We start from the raw sequence: 20,044 nt of genomic DNA, 5'->3' as shown, positions 1-20,044 counted from the left end.
GCTCGCTCGTTTGCTTCCTGCTAATGAACAGCCACTTAGAATTGTAAAAAGTGGAGGATATCTTTCCGAGTTAATTACCTTGAAATTAGCTTAATCACAGCTAATTTAAACTTATCTAAACAACAGCACGAGGAACTCTAGGAAAATTTGGGTGCGACCTTATTCTGCTCTCTGCATTCGCTGGCAGAGCAACCGCGGAGCTGTGGGTATTTTGTTTGGGTGCGGGGACTGCAGGAGCACTGCGTGCTCTATCCGCTGGGGAATGCTAGCCATTCCTTGTCCCCTGTCTTGAGACACACTGGGGACTGGCAGATGTTTAAAACCAAAGTGCTCTTGCCTTTGACTAACTGGGTCATTCAAACCTGGGTTCGTTTCCTTTCAAGCAAAGAGAGGCAGCATTCCCTAGCGGATAGAGCACAGGGCTGGGTTCTGTTCCCAGCTCCACCACTGGCCTGCTGGGTAACTTTTGCCAAGCCAGTTCACCTCCCTGTGCCTCAGTTTCCCCGGCTGTGAAATGGGGATCATGATCTTTGCCTGCTTTGTAAAGTGCTTTGAGATCCATGGATAAGAGTGAGCGTTCGGGCTGGTTCTGACAGAGACCTGGCTGCAGACCTCCTCCAGTAGGATCTTCCACAGCCTAGACCCCTCCGGGTCATCACCTCTGCCCCGGCTCCCGAGGATCTCAGTCTAGGTGTTCCCAGTCCTCAGGGCTCTGCCAGGTGTGGCTGTCCCAGATGACAGGGAAGGCTGCAAGGAGCAGGAGCAGGACTCTGAGTTGAACCGGGAATGCCGGGATGGACAGGCTGAAGCGTCCAGCGGGCCCTGGCAGATGCCCAAGGCAGAGGGGCAGACGGCTCTGTGCTAGGAAGGGGGCTGATCGGGGGTGTTCTGAAATCTCCCTGGAGAGGCTCGTCCCGCGAGAGCTGCAGACCACAGCAGCCCGTGCATCCCAGTGAAGTGCATGTAACCCTTCTGGTCCAGGCCCAGGGCTTGTTCTCTGGTGCGGCCGAGGCGTGTAGCCGTCCCTCAGGGCCGGGGCCAGCCCAGAAGGAAGGCAGTGCGCAGGGCCCGGCTGGTGCAGAGTACCCGGACCGGACAGGGTAGACTCTTCTGTCTGAAAACCGGCTGATGCCCCATGGACGTGGGAATGCCGCCAGCATGTTCTCATCTGCCCCTGAGCCCAACCAGCGCCCACCTGTCCCCAGCACATGCCGCCGGGCGCAGGGAGCGCATGTCCCTCCGCTTGGGCATGCATGGTCTCCTCAGAAATGGCAAACTGAGTGACTTCGGCGCGTCGGCTCGTCTTTATTATTAATCCGTCTACAGGACCCTTGGAGGTCGCTCGCTCCTGACTTCTGTCTCTCCTGGCCCCTTTCTAGGGCACTGTGGTAATTACAAACGTTGGCATAACCAGTCAGACATCCTACAGTTTAGACTGTCCCTGCAGCCGTCATTAAGGCTGCCATTCCTCACTGTGCTACCCCCAAGAGCCGACAAGGAGCCGTCATATCCCTGTCAGGCCACGCTCCCTTGAGCCGTCCCGCAGAGGCACCGGGCGGCGTAACGACCAGGCGCCGGGAGTCCGCATTTTAGCTTCCCCATCACCCGAGCTGCCCAATGATGCGGGTGCGTCACGTGCTCTGTGAAGCGACCTCATAAAAAGGTCAAATCCTCAAATCTCCAAGCTGAAGCCAAATGCTACCTGGCCTGACGAGTGCTGCTCTTTGCATGAGGCCCAAGCAATAGGAAAGGGGAGGCTCCGTGTGCGAAACTGCCCCAATCCATCTGTCACTTGATCACTTCCCTTTTTAGGTGACAGTGGCACATGTCACCCTAGAAAAGTTTCCTGCCATTCCATGCCTCCTTAATGCTGCACAATTCATCGCAGGGCACCAAGGCTCAGTCACTTCCAGGCAGGGATGATAGCCGCATCCCACCTCAGTGATAAACTCTCAGCTCATTATACTGGAACTTCTGCACGATTTTATTCCTGGTCTACTGTGTGTTTTTCCCCCTCTAGCGCTTAGTGCAGGACAAGATGTGTGAACTCAAAGTGATTTGTATTATTGTCCTATTGCTAAAGCACAGAGAGATCTGATCTATCAAACTCACACAATGAAACTGCCAGAGCTGGCTGGGTCATTTCAGTCCAGGATACAGAAGGGGCACGATCCCAACCCAACCCAAAGCAGGGATCTCTGGGAATGTCACAAGAAAGCCTCTATGTGTGAATGTCCAGCCCAGCTTGGCAAACGCCACAGGGTCTGGTTATTTACAGCAGTTTTGAATAGACATCAAGCCCTTTGGATTCTTGTCCAAACTGCACCCTTCGAGGCGTGGTCACTGCTAGCTACCACCCACGCCGTGCAAACTGCCCTGCTGCTTGTGACTGTATTTCTCAGATAACCCCTGTCATTGCTCTGCCACCCTGTCCCAGCCGGAGCCGAAAGGACACAACAATTTGCAAATGCCTCTAGGACGCTGTGGACCAACAATCCATGGCTCACACATTGTGAGTGCAGGGGTGACCCATGGCAAGCTCTGGTGTGTTGTGGACACGTGGGCGTGGAGCGAGAATTCCCGGAGTACTAAGCATCCAAAAGGTCCTGTTGAGATGATGGGAGGGGAAGGAGGGAACTGGGATCCTCCACTGGCTCCAGCTAGGAGGGGAAGGGGGGATTCTCCAAGGGAAGCTGCTGGCAGCTGGCCATTTTGGAAATTTTGGATGCTTCCTTTGGGTGCCTCAATGGGAGCTGAGCCCTTCTGAGAATCAGGCCAATGACCTCCCTGCTGGACAACCCAAACACCTTCTGTCTCCTCTCAGCAATCAGCCTCTCCCGTGGATGTGGCTGCCCCAAGCAACTAGGAAGAATCTTCCCCTCTGGGGAAATTATTCCATAACTATCCCTCGCTGAACTTCTTGTAACCGTCCTCTGAAGCAGCTGGCTCCGACCTCTGCCAGGAAGAGGACAGTGGGCTGATCCAGTCTGGCAACTCCTATCTTCTCATTTCAGATGCGTCTCCTTGAAGCGTAAATGATGTCGCATGTCCTGAGATGCTGAAATGGTCTCACCACAGGATGATGCGCTGTTCCCTTGAACAACTGCCCGTGAGATGTACCTTGAAGAGCTCGGGGCACTGCCGTGGTTGGGTCTTGCTGTGCAGAACATCAGCCACTCTCATATATTCCATTGAGAGCGCTCTAGGTATAAAGGCAGCTAGGCCTGAAGGCTGGATTAAGTAGCTTGTTTTCCTCCACGCTGCCCAGTAACAAGGCTGCCTATCAAGCTGCCCAGGCGAGACTCCAGATTACTGTTCTAGCTGAAAGGTCGTTTGCAATGACCCTCAGAATCAGTTTTCTTTCTTTCGTGTTTCTCACTCCAGCCTGGATTCTTCTGTTCCGAGTTTCTCCACCTCCTTGCTGGACTCTCAAACCACTGGCAGCGCCAGATGGTGTCTCATCCTGAATTCCACCGTCCAGGTCCTCACCTGCGTTCAGAGGGTCCGCACGGCCCAGCATTTCTCGCGTTGTACTGAGGGTGCATTTGGTGCCTCCCTAAGGCCGAGGAGTAGAAAGCTGGATTACTTCCTTCTGTTGCTCCATGCCATGAACTCCACCCACAGAGGCAGGCTGCTCGGCAATTTGCCTGTGCACTCCCCTGGCAATCTGCTGCTGCCGAGCGCCTCTTCTTTGCGCACTGGCTCTGTGTTTTCCTGACGGGCTCCAATGCTGGACTGTGTCTGGCCCAGGGAGATCTGCATTATTTCTCCTCAGACCCCATGAAAACCTGAAATAAAATCTGTGCTTTGCCAACGTGCCTTCCTGTATTAGCACTTGACTTTAGCACCCGCGCTGCTTCTGTATGCGATTGTCTGCACCACAAAAGGCCTTTGTTAGAACGAAGTTTCCTGCTATTAGCATCGGCGTGAGCTTGGGAAGGAAGATACAGCTGGGTAGGAATGAGTCAGAGCCTTTACAGGTGTTGGACCTGTGCCCCGCTCACGCCCACACCCCGGGGGGGAGCGACCCGGGGGAGGAATTTCCCTTGCGCCTCTCCAGAGGCTGCCCAGATCTCGGCTCCAGGGTCCAGCAGAGCTGGTCACCCGCTTACTCCCTGCCCAAGGCAGGTGCCCAGGGAATAGCAGAGACTTTGCCCCTGCCACAATACACGCTCATGGCCAAAGTGGCTGACGTGGTGAGGGGAGTAGGAATTTGTGACTGATATAGGCCAGTACTGCAATCAATCACTAGCCCCCAGGAAGAGGAAGGGGCAGGAGTGAGACTCAGAGAGGTGTCTCTGAGCAACATCTCCTTCTTGGTCAGTGCCACTCATGCCCTGCCCGTCACTCAGAGCTGTGCCGAAAGCCAGAATCTGGCCTCTACCACCAGCAAATATAAACCTGACCCAGTGCTGGGGTCTCTTCCTGTGGCATGTGGTGGGGAGAATTACCCCTGCACCGAGAGCCGCACAAGGCCTATGCTGCTTCAATCCCACTTAGGCTCTTTTGACCCTGTTATTTATATTCACGCTTTGTTCATCCTGCAGAAGCGCCTTGAAAGTCCCCAAAGCTCGTTTCCAGTCCTGGACCATCTTGTTCCTGCTTTTTTGTGCTCCCAGGAAGATCAAAGTTGTTCTTAAATAAATGGCTTAAACTGTTTTCACCCAAGAATGATTCGGGGTGGGACGGGACTCTGCTGCGTCTGTAGAATGGGGTGTGAATGATTCTCGAGGGGCCCTGGAACCTAATACAACAAAGTGAGGCGTCTGGCTGAATGCATTTCCTGCAGATGAAATCAACACTTTGTTCATTTTTCCAGTTGAAATGAGACCTTTCCTCTCTGGGTAAAATTATTCTAAGAACTTTGATAGCTTCTGAACATTTGGGATTAAGCCAGATACAAATAACTGGGTCCCTGCTGGACACCCCAGGTAGCAGGAGCTTGCCAGACCGCAGCACGTCCCAGGTCTGACTGGGCTGACACTACCTGCCTTGCTCCAGAACTTTGAATATATAGCCAGGTAGGACTGAGCTCTCGGGCGTCTGAACATACCCTCGTGTGCCATTGACTTTGATGGGATGAAAGCAATCCACCAAGGACCATTCTAGGCTGGTTTCAGTGCACGTGAAAAGGCACTTCACATACCTCCCAGCATTTGGGGCCTCATCCTGAGCCCCATAAAGTCAGGAGGAAAAGTCCTATTCACTTCAAGTGCAGAGTCAAGCTGGTAACTTACAGACCCACATCTTCAAAGCAGATTCCTAACCTTCCCTTGCAGAATTTGCCCAGGCATGTACGAAAGGGCTAATTGTGCAGACAAGCACCCCTTGCTGACCTAGCGCAATGGGTGGGATTTGGGAGGCTTTTTTGCAAACTTGCCTCAGTTTGGAGACATATGGGGAGGATTTTCAGTTTGAGGGGTTTGTGCTGGGTCTTTCAAACCCTTTCTGAAGATGCCGCTGAGAATCACATGAGAGCTCAGCAGTGGGGTGTAATAGCAAAGAAAGTCAACCCCACCTTTAAAGGTGCATCTGTGACCTGTACTGGCAACTTCTTCATACCGAAGGGAATGCAGCATCTGACCCTCACACTACCTCTGCTGCCACATTACGCCGGAGAGGGTACAGCCTGCAAGAGGGGCAAGCAAAAGGTTAATTCTGGAAGGGGAAGGACTTTTCCCCACACTTTGTTTGCAGTTCGGACTAAGGACGCGTTGACTGGCAAGCCTGGTGCCCAAGGGATTTGCAAGTGGACCAGGTGAGCATGATACTGGTGATGGCTGAGGGATAATTATGGTCAACTGGCAAATAGCCACCAGGTGCCCTGAGTCACAGAAAGCTGAAGCGGGAGAAAAGCAGTTGCAAAACAAAACAAAAACAAAACAAAACTCTGAAGGCCGCTCCCGCTCCCAGTCTTGACTTTAAGCGCCGGGAGGCTGCAGTTTGTCCCTGCCGCTCTCCCCTCTGAACCTGGGGGCAGCGAGGAGACGCAAGGCGCCTGGGCAACTTACTTAGAGAGCCCTGTGCAGAGCGGCCAGCACGGTGCCCCCCCCTCCCCCAGCCCCAGGTGGTCTATGTATCCCTTAAGTCCTGCTTCAGGCTTCAGCCCTAGGAGCTGGAGTGGGGTCTAAGTGGTGCCTAGACTTTGCGTACAGGGGTGAATGACCTGGGCGGGCTCGCTGCTTTTGGGCTGGTCTCGGTAACCCTCCAGGGCCGCGGCTTTCCTGCCCCCCTAGCTCAACGTGCATCTTCCCTGGCTCTCTCCTATTGCTCTTGGTGCTTATCCTCAGACACTGCCGAACGTGGGGCCTGATCCCAAGCCAGTGGGATCCAGCGGGCTTTGCATCAGCTACCTCCCCCCCCCCGACCCCCGTCAGAGCCTGAGCTCCAGCCCAAGCTGCAACTTCAAAGCAGAGGGGCTGGAACTAGGGGGGGGGCTCCCGCACCCCCAGGCCTGAAGTGGTTTATATCATACACAGGCTTCACGGTTCAGTCCACTTGCTCTCAGCGCCCCCGCGACACAAATTGTTCCAGCGCCCCTGCTTCAAAGCACTGCCCCTATTTTTAAAGCACGCGTGTGAGCCCCGCTAGCCCAGGTCGGTCAGCGCTCCCACTGGGGCCAGGATGCTGTGTAGACATACCCTACGTGACGAGACGGGCCCTGGCGAACGCCTGAGCTCGCCCGGTCCCTGCACGGACCTGAACCCCACCAGCTCAAACCGGTTCTTTTGGGGCAAGAAATCGCCTTTCAGATCTGGTCAGTGTGTGAATGGAAAGCTGGGGGGGGGGGTCACCCGTTTACGGGAGCGAACACAGTACTACTGCTGGCTTCATTAGGGCCACAGCTGGGGAACCAGGTAAAAGTGCAACCAACACCTTCCCCACTCGTGTATAAATACAATCCAAAGCGCTTAGACAGAGCAAACTTGGACTGAGTGGCTAATGCCTCCGGGCCAGCAGGAGACAGCAGGGACAGGCCAGTGTGTTTCTGCTTCCTCTGAGCCAAAAGCAGAGGCATCCGTGGCTGGAACCTCAAAAAATTACAATAGGCTGTAATGAAACTGGCAAGAAAGCAGGCACCCGTGACTACTGCAGGAGCAGATTTGCTTGTAATCAGTCTTTAAGGCCGTCAGGAAAGAGGGGAAATCCTCGAGCTGGCAAACTGAAAAATGACCCCCCCAGATCTTAACTGAAGTGACTGTTACAACTGGACCCTTCTCTGAAGCAAAGACCGCTCACCTGCAGGCTCGGTTATGATTTATGATCATTCCTATTGAGGCGGTGCCTCGGGGCCCTGACAGAGGGCTCAGGACCCCGCTGGCCCGGGTACAGCACCATTTCAGCTGCCCCTGCTGCTAGGGACACTTCCCTTGCGGCCCCTCGCTCTGTAACAATCCCTAATACAAGCAAGGGGGGAGGTCATTTGGCACGGCACACGGCTGCCAGCCTCCTCCATCAAGAATAAGGCTGTTGCCGGTCTGAGGCGAGCTCTTCCGCATGATGCCGTCCTGGGTTTCAAAGCATCGCTCTCCCTTTTTCATTCTCCCCAGGGTTGGAAAAACCACGCAACAATCTGGAAATGGGGGAACTTCTCCACGGGCGGGTTTTGTTTCCTGCTAAGTTCATTGTACACACTTACCGGCGATACCTTCCTTTCAAAGAGTATTTTACACAGATTTACAATAACAAAGAAGTCGGATGACAAGACTGTCCAGGGTTTTCTCTTTCCGTGAATTAGCCAACCTCTGAGGGGTTAGGAATAAACTTTCCCTTGGAGCGGGTTGTCCCATAATTGCCTGCTGCAGGGTTCTCATGCTTTCTTCTGCAGCAGCTGCTACTGGCTGGCCACGGGATGCTAAACTAGATGGACCCTGGTCTGATCCAGCTTGGCAGTTCCTGTTTTCCTGTGTTCGCTCGCTATCTTCTTGTCTTGGCTGGTTCTCTCACTCTTTGGGATAATATTCAGCACTGGACAGCTACCAAAGCTGGGAAGTATTCCGCCAACTCATTTTAAAAAACGGATTTGTGTTACCTCGCGCAGATATGGCTCCACACCGGCTTCCCTAAGTAGCGGGGAAGCCAGTCACATTTCTACATAGCTCGGCACTGGGCGCTCCGCAGCGCTCTGGAATTCACCCAGTCGCAGGCTAATTCCGCCATTAGCCCATTTAGCGTGTCCCCCGCCTTTTCGGATAAGTACTTTCCGTGCTTGTCTGATCCTGACGAGCATAAGTGGGTTCTTTCCTGGTCAGGCGCTATTAAAATTAAACCATAACTGTTGCCAGCTGATTATTCCCATGTGAACGTGACTGGAGCATCCTATGGATGCTCTTCTGCGAAGAGTTAAATATATTACACTTCAAGCCAGAAGTGACATTTCAGTAAGAATGCCATCTTCTCTCAACATTAAAATGACTAATTCCCTCTTCCAGCTAGAGAAACAGCGTGGGCTTCCCAGCCTTTGCATGGAGCAGGACTTCAGTATAGATACGTCAGGGATTCGCAGCAGGAGAGAACTCGGCAAGAGCAGGGCCAGAGAGCAGGGCTCTCCCCTTGTCTTGGGACGGGGGGTGGGAGGGGGCATGTGCCTCTCACTGTCACTAGCGGGGCAGCTCTTGTGCAGACTGAAGGGAGAGCCACAGCCACGGCCAGAACAGGCCCCCCTGCCCAGAGAACCAGAGGCCTGAGAGACGCCAGTGAATTTCTCTTCCCCAGGACAGTGAGTCTCCACGGAGTTAAATCCAGGCAACTCTTCTGGCTGGAGTTGCTGATGCCGTACAACAGGCTCCCAGTTATTCCCACAAGCCACTGGCCTATAACTATAGCTTTAGGGCTAGGCGATGGGGAGCTGGTTGATTATTTCTGTGCCGTTACTTAGGGCGTTGTTAAAGTGATGACTCTGATGGGGTTGTATTGATGCCCATGGAAAGCGGGGTGCACTTCCATTCAGTGATTATTGTGCCAGGCTCATGGGTAAATTGCAGCAAGCATTCCTACCGGCACAGGAATCTGGAACATCTCCCACCCTTTGGCGATCTTGCCTATTTAGATCGTAAACTCTTTGGGGCAGGGACTGTGGGGGGTGGGCAGCAGCTAGCACAACAGAGCCCCGTTTTGCTTGGCCTCTCTAGGAGACACCCATAATACATATGAATAACAGTGAGTCAGATTCGCCAACATGTCCTGGCTCCTTTGGGTCACTGGTGCCAGTCATGCTGGATGGGGGGCTCCTCTGCACCCCCAAAAACAACACAAAGCAAGCTGTGGCTACCAGAGAATGTGGGTTCCTTAACTAATTACCCATCCCAAGGAGAGGGTCCACACCTGCTTTACTCGGTGAGAGCTCAGTCCTCACGTGGGCTATAGGAAAGAGGCTGAGAATAGCAGGGAGACCCCCCCCCCCGGTGCAGAACAGAGACTGTGCAGTGTGCTTTCTGTAATATGTAATTGCTTTATTAGCCAACCCAACAACCCCACACATGCTGCCATCTGGCCAGGAGCGAGAGAACAGTAGGGAACGTCTGGCAGGCCCATGGCTCCCCCCTCCGCTGTGCAAAACCCCAGGTGGGAGTTGTCATCGTCACTGTCACCACCGTGGGCAGTGGCTGGCAGCCCGCCACCGCCAGGGCAGGCCTGGATGCAGCTCTTGCACTGCTTTCTGCTGCTGCCCACTGGGGTTCGCACATAGTTATAAAGGTTTTTAACCCTTTTCCTTATTTGAACTTCCCCACCCCCCTACTTTTGGGATGCCCCTTTTTCAATAGGCTAACTCATCAGTTCCCCTTATCCTCATCAATATTTACACCGCCGTATCACCATAGCAACAGGCAGTTACCTTAAGAAAGTCTCTAACATTTCACCCTGACTACCAACATCGATCCTGAGGTGTCTGCTGAGCTCTCCCAGACATTATTGTCCAAACTCCGCAGTTCTTTTCACATGGGTGTATCACAAATACAGACACAAGCTTAGCCAGTTTATTAGTAATGCACTTGTGCGAACTTACTTTCATCATATTGCTAACTGGTCCAAAGGCCAAATCTGGCCAAGCTAAATAGTTTACAGTCCTAAGCCTGTAGATTTTTAGCATTGCAGCTTTAAACCTTAAGCTGTCTTTTACCTGTTACCTATCAGCTATTATTAGTCTTTTATATCCAGCTCTTATAATCGATTAATTTATTAGTTATGAGCTACAATTCGCTAAGAAGTAACAAACTACTGCTTGGCTTAGGCTGTCTCCACTGAAGACAATGGCAAAGCACCCACTGAGTTCATGGGAGAAGAGTGAGCCCTAAACTTTCAGGACAGCTGGTTGCTTGACAGCTATTGTGAAAGAGAATGTATTATACCTAAGCTGAGAACTTTGCATTAAAATCAGTTTGTTTTTCATGCATCCGATGAAGTGAGCTGTAGCTCACGAAAGCTTGTGCTCAAATAAATTTGTTAGTCTCTAAGGTGCCACAAGTACTCCTTGTCTTTTTGCGGATACAGACTAACACGGCTGCTACTCTGAAACCTTTGTTTTTCTGAGATCCTTGAACTTCTGGTTAAGAGCCAATCAACTGAGTCTCTCTGTCTGCCGGACGCTGAAGCCAGGGTCTGGCGATATTTACACCAATTTGCTGAGATCAAAGGTAGCTGTGAGACTTGGAAAGTCACTCCATGCAAGAGGTTAAAAGGAAGAGAAGAGAAGTCTGAACTCAAGTGGGAGCTTTGTCAGTCTCTGTTAGCTTTCAATAATGCTGCCGAAGAGAACGCAAAGAGCTCCTCACCGCGGAGTAGCCAGAGCAGATTTGCTTCTCTTCACTCTTAAAGAACCTCTGGGACAAAATACTGTTCCGAGATGATACAAAAATGGGGTGTTTGACCACAGACAAGAATCACGCCCAAGAGACGGAGCAATGTGACTGTGCCTTGGCTAATCCTGCTGCTGCTCAGGAAGGACAGGGGAAGACTGTGGCTAGCAGGGTGACCGAGGCCCTCCCAGGCCAATCATAGAATATCAGGGTTGGAAGGGACCTCAGGAGGTCATCTAGTCCAACCCCCTGCTCAAAGCAGGACCAATCCCCAATTTTTGCCCCAGATCCCTAAATGGCCCCCTCAAGGATTGAACTCAAAACCCTGGGTTTAGGAGGCCAATGCTCAAACCCCTGAGCTATCCCTCCCCCCAATGAACAGCAGCTCCCTGTGGAAAGGCCAGGCTGTCAGGCAGCCTTAGCAATCCCTGGGGAGAAGGAATTTATGGGGACGAGAGAGGAGGGAGGGTCATAAGAATAAAATTTCTGGCTGTGTTTTACTAGGACATTGTAACCTGCCCGTCCACATGGGGCTTGTCCCATCTGAAAGCAGACGCTCTCATCCCCATGGTTACGAAAGAGATTTGGGGGGCAGTGTCTGGGACCTGGTTATTTCCGATCACGTAAATTGGCAGGGCGCCTGCTGAAGGTGTCACTGGGGAGCTGACCCTTTATGAGGGGTGGGGCTACGCCTCACCTGTGCCAGGTATAGCTGCCTCCCCAGGCGCAGAGAAGCTGAGTGTGAGGTCACGTGATGGGAGCCTGTGACTAGGAGCCAAGTCTGCTGGGGAATCAAAGAGCAGCCTGAGCTCAGGGAGCCTGCTGAGAGGGGGGCAGGTTGATGGTGACTCTCCAGAACAGAGCTGGTGAGGGACAAGCCTCAGCAGAGGAGGCCTGCAGGGGGAGAAGCCCCCCCAGGAGGGCTGCAAAGGATTGTGAGCCTGGAGGAAGGTTCTCTTAGGAATCAGAAGCCCTAAAAAAGGCTTTTGAGCCTGCAAGACGGCTGCTGGAGCCTGTTATAGCTGGAAGGACTAAGAACCCAGCCAAGAAGGTGTTGGGGGTGAGGAGAGATTGTTGCTTTGAACTTACTAATAAACCAGACTCCCAAAAAGGAGGGTCATTGAGAAAACCCCCACAGTGAAGAGTCTCCCCTACTGAGAAGGGGAAACTGAGGCAGCCACAAGGCTCAAAGCTGGACTGGATGAGGACCTCCTACAGCTGGGGGTCTTCCTGTGGAGCATCAGAAACCGGAGGCAGGAAACCATGTGAGATGAGCGCAGGCTGGCGGAGACCCTCTCCATTTGCGTTAATTAGGAAGAAGCTATTTTCGTCCCGCCAGGGAACGTTTGTCTTGGTGGAGAGAGAGACTGGCAAGCTCCCAGGGGCTGAGGCCGGGTTGTAGAGCTCTCGGCCAGAAGCATTCAAAAGCCATTCATTTGGGCGCAACGTGAAATGAGCTGGTGGACAAATCGCCACATGTTCACAACTAGCTTGGAGACCCTTGTTGGTAGGCTAAGCAGAGAGGGCAAGGGTTAGATGGGCCTCTGAACGGGGTGCCCCTCTGAGATGCTGGGGGTTCTGACTTCAGTGCAGGCTCCAGCACCTGGAGATGCTCAGCTGGGAGGGAAAGGAGATCTTATCACAGAACTCATCAGTGGCAGCAAGGTGGGGAGTGAGAATAACTGGCAGGTAAAGCTCAGGCTGTACAAAGATCCTGGCTTGCGAGTGTGAAATCCTCACTTCCTTGCAGATGTCCAGGCTGGTCTCTAGACGGGTATATGTGACTGAATCGCCAATGGCGCAGCAGCATGAAGGTGCCTCCCACCAAGAGTCCATTGCCTGGGCCCCTTTCAGACACACCTCTAGATGCCTTCAGTGCCATGAATCCGGTCATCAGCAAAAGCCCCTCCTTTTGATCCACCCCACTGGGGGGAAATGCGAAGTGGTGGGCGGGGGGACCCCATGGCTCTGGATGCAATTAGGAGCAATTTCCTTTTGTTTGCTATTGAAAGAATGGGGGAGGAAGGAGATCTGTGTTCTCTTTGAGGGAAGAGAAGAATGAATAAAGGTGCCGCAGCGGTTCATGAATAAAATAGCTTCCATCGCTGTAAGTGTTCATTATTGGCAGCTGTACCACCAAAGATCTGTGTCACAAACAACCATGCAAATATAGTTACCCAGGAGAATTTCAATCAGATAATTCTTCCCTGTTCTGAGAGCAAGAGAGAGATTGTTTAAATGTCTCTGCACTGTTCTAGCCTCAAAGAAAATTGTTGTTATGACAGAACATAATGCTGCTTTTGTGTAGCACTTCTGCCTTTCTCATTTGTTTCCCTCTTGGCTTCTTTGATGCTTTCTGCTTCCTGCAGTACCAGGAGAGGTTTGTGGGGGACAAGTTCATTCTCATTGGGGAAGGGCAGGTTTCAAGGTGACCCTGGTGGTTTAGATTTAGAAAGAAAGGTTCAGTACAGTGAGATGTTGCCACATGTGTGCCATGGGCATATAATCTGGAAATGAGGAGCTGGGGGATAAGGGGAGGGGAATAGGTTACTGGGGAGGGTGAATGAAGTGAAGATCAGAGACCGCACCTAGATTTGTATCTTCAGGAGGGGAGCGAGGGCTCAGGAGTTGAGATCACTCTGCATGTTAGGTGAGGCTTTCCTGTCTCTGACTCCCGGTAGGCTACCATACAGTGGCTTAGACACAGCCACACTGGTTTTATTGTCTAACTTGACTAATAAAATCAAACTAAGAGCATGACGGTGACAGGGGGCTTTTACAGCAAGTTTCAGCTCTGAAAACCGGGTTTGTGGCTAATTGCCCCTTGTAAGTTGCTGAACGTGCAGCCTGGTACTGTAGCAGGAAATGCTGATAGACCCGTGGCTGTGGAGCTACCATGGACACTGCCATTATAAATAAGAGAAGAGAAGGGAGAAAGGTGAAGGTAGAAACCCTCCGAGATCTCATTAGCAGGAAGCATCTCCAACTAATGCCTTCTGGTCTTCAAACCCCGCTCTGCTCAAGCATTCAACCAGGAGGAAGGAGAAACACGTATTCTACATACAAAGGTGGTTTCAGAGTAGCAGCCGTGTTAGTCTCTAAGGTGCCACAAGTCCTCCTTTTCTTTTTGTGAATACAGACTAGCAAATTTATTTGAGCATAAGCTTTCATGAGCTACAGCTCACTTCATCGGATGCAAAGGAGGTGAGTGAAGCCAAAGCATCTTGGACAGACTGGGCCAGAGAGATGCAATTACCTCACACAACAGAGACTTGGGTTTTATTCTTTTTACATGAGCATATGCTGAGCTCTGTTTGTCAACAACCAGCTGTCTGCATCCTCGCTGTTGAGATAGAAAACCAGCTATTGGTAGCCACTGAATTAAATGAAAAAGAACAGGATTGTTTGGATGCAAAAACCTTTTCTTCCTTTGTTCCCTTCTCTCTTTCCCTGTTTTGTCCCCCTGACCGGTGCCCAATGAATACCAACAGATGAGTCTATGACTATGAGGGTACAGGATGTACTGTGTGTAGCTGCAAAGCCCAAAGTATGCATGGATCACTTGTCTCTATCGATGGGGATGTCAGTTATTTAGCCCTGGGCCCCTTTCATGTGCCTGGCATTGAAGTGTGGTGACGGATGAGCATTTGGAGGGTGGGTTGCATACCTACATCCAGCCAAAACCTTGTGGTTCCAGAGATCTCACAGCAAGAAGAGGTAAAATTTCTTGGTTTGGCCATGTCTGAGATACCAAAGAATTTTAGAATCAGAGATTTTTCTTATAGATATTCTGGTATTTCCACTTGCAAAGTTGGCTGCAGCCCAAGGGCTCACACCACCGAAGACCCAGAGGTCTGCACATCATGGAGTCCTGCATCATGGTGATTTGTCTCCCAGAGCATAAATATCCAGGCACTAGCAATAGAGAGAGTCTCACAGCACAGTTATGGAGACCCCTACTCCACTGAGATCTGTGCCCTGTACCTGAGGGCTGCCATGACAGAGCCCTGCCTCTTGAGAACGCATGTAAACAGACAGCTAGAGACTCACGACAGAGATCCAAAGAGCCAGCTACCTCCAGCACAGGGAATCCTAAGTTTTGCTGTGCGAAAAGATGTGCCAGGCCATGGAGAAAGCACAGAAGCTGTACATATGTTTTTATTTTTAGTAATTTATTATTAACTGGCTGGAAAACCACACTCAGCGAGTTATCAGTCATTCACACTGAAGCTGGAAGGGCACATTGAGTGGGATCCTGCAGGGATCTGTCCTGATCTGATTCTATTCAATATGTTCATAAATGCTTTGGATAATGGCACAGAGAGTACACTTATAAAGTTTGTGGATGACACCAAGCTGGGAGGGATGGCAAGTGCTTTGGAGGACAAGATTAAAATTCAAAATGATCTTGACAAACTGGAAAAATGGTCTGAAATAAATAGGTTGAAATTCAATAAGGACAAACGTGAAGTACTCCACCTAGAAAGGAAAAGTCAATTGCACAAATACAAAATGGGAAATGACTGCCTAGGAAGGAGTACTGCAGAAAGGGATCTGGGGGGCATAGTGAATCACAAACTAAATATGAGTTAAAATGTGACATTGCTGCAAAAAAACCAAACATTATTCTGGGATGTATTAGCAAGAGTGTAGGCAAGAAACGAGACGTAATTGCTCCACTCTACTCAGTGCTGATAAGGTCTCAGCTGGAGTATTGTGTCCAGTCCTGGGCACCACACTTTGGGACAGATGCGGACAAACTGGAGAAAGTCCAGAGGAAAGTAACAAAAATGATTAAAGGTCTAGAAAACATGACCTACAAGCAAAGACTGACCAAAAAAGGGCTTGTCTGGTCTGGAAAAGAAAAGACTGAGGGGGAACATGATAACAGTCTTCAAGTATGTAAAAGAGAAGGGTGATAAATTGTTCTCCTTAACCTCTGAGAATTGGACAAGAAGCAATGGGCTTAAATTGCAGCAAGGGCAGTTTAGGTTGGATATTAGGAAAAACTTCCTAACTGTCAGGGCGGTTAAGCACTGGAACAAATTACCTAGGAAGGTTGTGGAATCTGCATCACTGGAAGATTTTAAGAGCAGGTTGGACAAACACCTGTCAGGGATGGTCTAGAAATACTTAGTCCTGCCTCGAGTGCAGGGGACTGGACTAGATGACCTATCAAAGTCCCTTCCAGTCCTATGATTCTATGATGATGATGATGCATTTGTATTACCACAGCATCTAGGAGCCACAGTCATGGATCAGGAACCTATGGTGTTAGGTGCTGTACAAACACAGAAGAAAAAGACAGCCCCTGCCCCAAGGAGCTTACAATCTCAGTATAAGTATAAATTATTTCCACCATGCCAGCACTTAGCAGAAGCAGCTCCCACCAGGTCACTATTTTCTATATTATGAAATATTTAAGTACTGTTATAGGGCCTATTTTACCATCTTCATGTACGTGCATCTCCCATTAGCAATAATAGAACTTACTATGCACAGTACATTAGGGGTAGAAGTGAGCCCCATGTTTTTAAATCGGACGCAAGCTTTGAAACATTTCAGTGCTCTTTCAGAAAGAGGAAGAAATAGCTCCCTAACCGAGGCAGTGATATCTCCATTCCCACTGGTTCAGTCATTCAGTCTGCAGTTAGCAGCAATATGAGTATTTAAATTATGGACCAAGTTTCTCAGTCCTGCTGCTCTTTATTTGTGCATGTGCTTTTTCCTAATAACAATGCAAACCATATGGCACTTCCAGCACTGGGATTCCAGCCACTGGGGCAACAGATACAAAACAGCCCAAGATAATAGACTGAAAAGTTTGTTTCTTCTCTCTTTTGAACAGTTGAAAAACAAACAAACACAACACACAATATGCTGTGTGCAAGACAAATTAACATCAGGATGAAGTGCACAAGGCCAAGTCTGCCAGGAAACTCTTTCTTTTGGGTTCCCCTTAGAAGAAGCTTACAATATGTGGCTCTAGCAAGCCAGAGGCCATTAGTCCAGTTAGGGGGATGAAGGATGGGAAATGATACAATCTCTTTCCTTGGAGTAAATAGTCCAAACAAGATATAAAAATTGTTTGTGTTTTCCATCCAAATTACTGTCAAACTCAGAGCTGCATCATGTTAACAATGACAGTAATGGATACAGTTGTCATGTAATGCTCTAATTCAATCAGTGAGTGCTATTATTTTTCCTTAGAGCTCACTTGCAGACCTGACACAGTCTAACCTTGGTATTGCTGGAGTGGAGATCCTGTGTATCTTCCCTTCATAATACAGCTTGGGTTTTCATTTCTTCATGTACTTATAGGTCTCCCTGCTGTATAATAATAGCCTTCACTGATATCGCCATTTGTACCTGACAGGACTTGACAAACTCTATCTATATCATATCACCTTCACCCTTGTGCAGCCACCTCTGTAACTGAATATGGCAGCTGTTTGACAGCACAGGAAGAAAGTGAAGAATGCTGTGCTCAGTTGAGACTGCCAGGGGGACTGAGAGAGGCAGAGAATGATTTAGCCAGAACACCAATCTAACACCCCTAGCCTTGAGAAAAGTGCCAAGGAACCTTCTATGGACACAACCGGTGAAGACCTGTTTTGCATCTCCTCCAAAAGACAATTACCTCCCAAAGCACAGTGCTATCTGTCAGCAGGCTGCAACGTCTGTTCAATAGGATGCACAGTGAAGAGTCCTCTTTACTGAATCACCAACAATGCTTCTTGCAGCTCAGAATATGTCTCCTTCTGGACCTACACAGCAATTTGATGGATACAGGGCCCTTATCCTGGGCACAAGTTAGCCCATAGCTGCCTTCTGCGGGGTTTCTTGCACCTTCCTCTGAAGCAGTTGATACTGGCCATTCTTGGAGACAGGACTACATGGACTCCTGCGTGACCCAGTTTGGCAGTCCCTGGGGTTCTTCCTTTTTTAAACCTACCAGTTTAAAAAGAAAAACTAAAAGCAAGAAAGACATTAGGATCATTCTTTTTGTAGCCTATGCAAGGATTCCCAGCTGAAGCTGCCTGCTGGGATTAGCATGTGGAACTGAGAAAGTTGTAACCCACCCCAGATCTAGCAAAGAGACCAATGAATGGAAGTAAAAACGTTGCTCAAACATTTTCAAAACTCTAAGACCCAGCTGGAGTTCAGCTAACACTTCACTTCAAGGTCTGGGTTGGTGTGTCCCTTTACCTTATTGGTCTGTTTGCCACACAGGAGTTCCTCTTTTGCTTTCAAATTCCCCATTTCCATTTGGGGGCAAAAACCAGTCCTGCACGCCAAGGGATTCTCACTAGTCTGATTGCTTTCATTACTCTGCAGGATTTGTACATGGCTGATATTGCTAATTAGGAAAGACATAAAAAATGTGACTTACAAATGATTGTGCAAGTTTACGAATGTCATTTGCATTGAACTGTTATTAGTTTATTGATTGTATTAAGCAAGTAGATAATCACTCTGTCTGAAAAGAAACAATACTCTCATCATAAAGTAAATGAATGTTAAATGTCTTTGGGTCATTAGCACATGTATTGCGCTTTGTTACCATTTGCAGGACTTCCAGACAAATGATATGCACTCTCAGCTACACTCAGCCCCAGAGATTATGTAACGGCTCAGACCTGCAGTAGGGTTTCAAGGTAGCCTCTCCTCTTGAATGTGCACCACATGGAATCTGCATCTGCAAAGCCAGTGCCAGGAACGGGGCCGTCTGGAGAGCTCTGAGGAGAGTTCTGCCCTCTCTAGCCTGTACATTATGAAACTCTTCACCTCAGCGACGAGCAAAGCCCTGGCTATGGAAGCAAACCAACACAAAGCTACCATCTGGTTGGTGGCGAGGGGGCTGATCCACAGAAATCTGCTGATTTTGGAAGCTTGCAAATTAGCTCAGATCTGAAAACTGTTCTCTGAAAAGCAACTTCCTGCTGATCTCTGGAAAGGAAGCAGCGTGGTGCAGTGAGGGTAGCGAGAACTGGGTTCTAATCCCTGCTCTACCTCTGGCCTGCTGTGTGACCTAGGGCATGGCCTTTCCCCTGCATGTGCCCCTGCCTCCAGAGTTACCTTCCTTCCTACAGGTTTCAGAGTAACAGCCGTGTTAGTCTGTATTCGCAAAAAGAAAAGGAGGACTTGTGGCACCTTAGAGACTAACCAATTTATTTGAGCATGAGCTTTCGTGAGCTACAGCTCACTTCAACGCTTTGCGGCTTATGGACAGAAAGTCTCTAGTCCTCTGAAATGTGCAGCCTAATCCCCAGCATGCCGATTTCTGCAAATGAAGGGGAGTCCTTCCTCCAGCAAAGATGACATGGTGAAGTGATGAATTTCAGCTGATGAATCTAGCAAATCCATCCTTCAATTGCCAGAGGACAACGAGGAGCAGGTTCTTCAAGTCTCCTGATTTATTTTACCATTTTCTCTGTGAGGCATGTACCAAGTCAGCAGTCCTGCTCTCGCCTTCTCCTCCCAGTGCCCCCAGGCTCGGAGCTTCATCCTCATGGAGCTACAATGTTCTGAAGAAAACAGAGACAAGGGTCTGCTGCACTTGTATAAAGGGATTCTTTTGGAGGGGTCGGGCAGCCTCGCACATAAATAAAACTGCATGAGGCAGGGTGTCAAGGTTCCTTCCCTACTCTGAACTCTAGGGTACAGATGTGGGGACCTGCATGAAAACCTCCTAAGCTTATCTTTACCAGCTTAGGTCAAAACTTTCCCAAGGTACAAACTATTTTACCCTTTGCCCTTGGACTTCCACTGCCACCACCAAACATTTATCTGGGTTTATTTTTATTGGGAAAGCATCGTTTGGAAACGTCTTTCCCCCCAAAATCCTCCCAACCCTTGCACCCCACTTCCTGGGGAAGGTTTGGTAAAAATCTTCACCAATTTGCATAGGTGACCACAGACCCAAACCCTTGGATCTTAGGGCAATGAAAAAAACATTCAGTTCTTGAAAAGAAACATTTTAATAGAAGAAACAGTATAAAGAATCACCTCTGTAAAATCAGGATGGTAAATATCTTACAGGGTAATTAGATTCAAAACATAGAGAATCCCTCTAGGCAAAACCTTAGGTTACAAAAAGACACACAGACAGGAATATTCATTCTGTTCAGCACAGCTATTTTCTCAGCCATTTAAAGAAATCATAATCTAACGCATACCTAGCTAGATTACTTACTAAATTCTAAGACTCCATTCCTGTTCTGTCCCCAGCAAAAGCATCACACAGA

Source organism: Natator depressus, chromosome 19, assembly GCF_965152275.1.
Source record: "Natator depressus isolate rNatDep1 chromosome 19, rNatDep2.hap1, whole genome shotgun sequence".
Classification (NCBI taxonomy): Eukaryota; Metazoa; Chordata; order Testudines; family Cheloniidae; genus Natator; species Natator depressus.
This window is presented reverse-complemented; position numbering follows the sequence as displayed.